Consider the following 3,424-nt stretch of genomic DNA (forward strand, 5'->3'; position numbering starts at 1 on the left):
GCGAGCCTACTGTATATACTAAGGGAGATCTGGCTCAATCCAATGTGCTTATATCGCGAGCCTACTGTATATACTAAGGGAGATCTGGCTCAATCCAATGTGCTTATATCGCGAGCCTACTGTATATACTAAGGGAGATCTGGCTCAATCCAATGTGCTTAACATCACTGAATAGTTGTGCAATTTTAATTGGCTAGTTTTATTTCTCAAGCACTTGATAGGTTCGGTATTCAAATCAATGCAAATTTTTACTTTGGTTCAATTTATGGGGGGTTTTATTTCATGTCATGTCATTTTATGTCATGTTTAGTAGGAGCTAGGCTAGTTTGTATGCACGTTGCTCACTTACTTTAACCATGCATGTCATATACAATTTGTTGCGATTGTGTTTGAATAAAAATCCTCTTCTGCTCTTTATTTCAAGCTGCCCCTACATGCACCACGAAGATACCGAGGAGGTCTTCAATTGAATGACAACTTCAAGCACAAGCATGGAGGGGCATCTAAATGGCCAGCACAAGGACAACTATAATGTAAATTTTCTCCAAAGTTAAAGCAAGGCATGCCTTCTTCCAATAAAGGTATTGTGGCGAAACTTCTTAATTGGTTCGTTTGTTGAGCTGGCATCTATAGGAATAGCTGAGCTCACACAAACAAAATCCTGGCAGTGAGAAGTACCGGTTGTGTGCTCTTTCTCTTTTCCAAAACATGAACTTTTTGGCTGAGGATGAAAGATTATTCAAGTTCATATCTACAATGACGGAGCTACGAGCTCTCCATACCAATCTACCCCAAAAGCTTCATGTGACTTAGGCTTGCTTGAATATGGAAGCTTTTTGCACTAAATAATGAAACACTTGACATTTACGTCTTGTTGAACTGGACTCTTTGTAAAAACAAGGCATATAATTTTGTAGAATGGCGAAATTTCAGTAGCCCACATTACGGACAGCTATCCGTAGGAAATGTGAAAGCTGTCCGCACTAAATACCGAAGGACTATACCTTTCCGAATTATATAAGGCCAAAGCTACGAGTCATCCGCACCAGTCCTGCACCTCTGATAAGTCAGGTGACACCCCTGGCAGATCTAGAGCTCTGCCAGGTGAGTCGCCCGATGTATCGGAGGTGCAGGTGGTACGGATGGCTCGAGGCTTTGGCCTTATATAATTCGGAAAGGTATAGTCCTTCGGTATTTAGTGCGAACGGCTTTCACATTTCCTACGGATAGCTGTCCGTAATGTGGGCTACAGACGTTCCGTCATTCTACGAAATTATATGCCTTGTTTTTACGGACTGTCCCGTTTCTAGATTACGGCAAACCATATCGGCAATATTGAACCGGCAACTTTTACCCGTAAAATGGAAAACGGATAACTGTCTGTAAAGTGAACTACGGACGTTTCGTCATTTTACGGAATTATATGCCTTGGTTTTACAGACAGTCCCGTTTCTAGATTACGGCAAACCATACCGGCAATATTGAACCGGCAACTTTTGCCCGTAAAATGGGGTGAAAATTTTTTTTACAGTGTAAGATTCTCTCTGTCAAAGCCCTCCCAACCTATGTTCTCTCTTATGTTCTAAGAAACTATTAATGCGAAGGCATTAACTGTCCCATGGAGCAAACCGGTGTTATCAGCCCTTGAAGCCGAGCCAAACGGCACCTGAAGTCCCCTGTCCCATGCAGCAAAGCCTATAGTCTGTAGCAGCGAAAAAGAGAGACAGAGAAGTGTTGAAAAAAAAATGAAGCCTGGGAATTGTTGCACTGAAACGGAGAATAAACACCGCTTGCCTGGCGCGCACCTTAGTTTTAAGGAACGCCACTCTATGGCGCTGCGGGCACTGTGGAGCGCGCTCGGCCGATTCTGCTCTTCTGGGCACCGACGAAGATGGCGCCGCCTCGGGCATCTACATCGCCAAGGACCGCAAAACTCCGCGGAACACTCTGCGGCGTTCAACTGCATATTCATGCTTTCCCATTCACAAATCATAAGAAGTGCTTAGGTGTCTTCGAATATTTTTCCCGCCACTAACCGTTTTTAACATATGCCCGAGACAATTCGCCGAAATTAAAATCCGAAATGACAACGGCCTAGCCATAAATAGCAGAATACATGCATTGAAAAAGGCGAGCGTGCGACCACTAAATACGTAGCAGTCGATGCTTTCAACTATGTCCTCCCTGAAAAGGAACCTGTTTAGTTCATCATACTAGACATATTTTACAGTAACATTTTATGTGTTCGTGGCATCAGAAAGATATGGTAGCACGTTGTAATAATATCTGAAAGCCTCATTCCAGAATATACCTCATAAAAGTACCGAGATTTCGTTCCTTAAACTTTGGAATGCCCTTGGCACCGAAGTAACATTTTGAGTTCTTGCTGTGAGTATTTGAACCAATATTCACGGCTCTATTTATCCGATTATCCGGATTCCTCTGTCGCCACGAATTTTGTGCGAACAAATTGCACATTCAAAGGTGACGGCGCCATCTGCGCCGCCAACCGTCGTCGAAAATCCGCTCGTAGTGGCGCATTTTCCGCAGTGCACTTCGACTCGGCGGGACAGCTAACTGGATTACCGCAGGGGCGTCCAGGGCCGAGTTGACACAGCGAGCCTCTCGGTTGAACGGCGACCTGGCGACGGCAGACTACACTGACTTTATAGACCTATGGAGATTAAATATAGTAAAAACTTCTTTTTTTTTTCGTTACAAATGAAGACTATTACAAAGTCCGGTTCACACGTACACCTCAACGCTAAGCGAGAACTGAAGACTCTTCACAAACTTCGCGCTCTAGACCAACTCAAACTTCTGACGTCACGAGACTGCGCTGGCGCTACCGTCGGCCTTGAGCGCGCGCAAATGAGCAGATACACCAACAGTGTGCTGGTGTATATCATGGTGTGTCTGCGTTCACTGCATGTGACCCCACCTTTCCTATCTAACACACACAGACACGCGCAGCAGCGATAAGTCCGGATCGAGTCACCGCTGGTGCATAGAGTTGACTCTGCGTCTGCTCATCACCAAGAAGCGTATGGGAACAGGCCTTGACTGGAATGAAAACGAGTGTATTAGTTTATTTTTCTTTTGTCGTATTTTTTCTCAATTTTACACATGACCCTTTTTGTTATTTTTTAGCTTATTTGTCTATCGTGTCCTAATTGGGAAGGGTCGCCATAGTGAGTATCATTGAAGAACACTGTAAAGGCTCGTTCCATAGCCTCCTCTATACGAAGAAAGCTTGGCACATCGACGACAGAGCCATAGGGCGCGCGGCCGCAGGAAAAACCAGAGGATGAGCGCGCGAAACGGTGACCAATATGGTAGCGCAGAGCTGAGAGGGCAGAAATAGTGTGCGAGCGCTTGGGTCTAAAGCGGCCGCTTCCCGAACCACGTTTGTTTTCGTGTTTTC

The sequence above is a fragment of the Ixodes scapularis genome, unplaced genomic scaffold, assembly GCF_016920785.2.
Source record: "Ixodes scapularis isolate PalLabHiFi unplaced genomic scaffold, ASM1692078v2 ptg001599l_1___fragment_1__unscaffolded, whole genome shotgun sequence".
Taxonomy (NCBI): Eukaryota; Metazoa; Arthropoda; class Arachnida; order Ixodida; family Ixodidae; genus Ixodes; species Ixodes scapularis.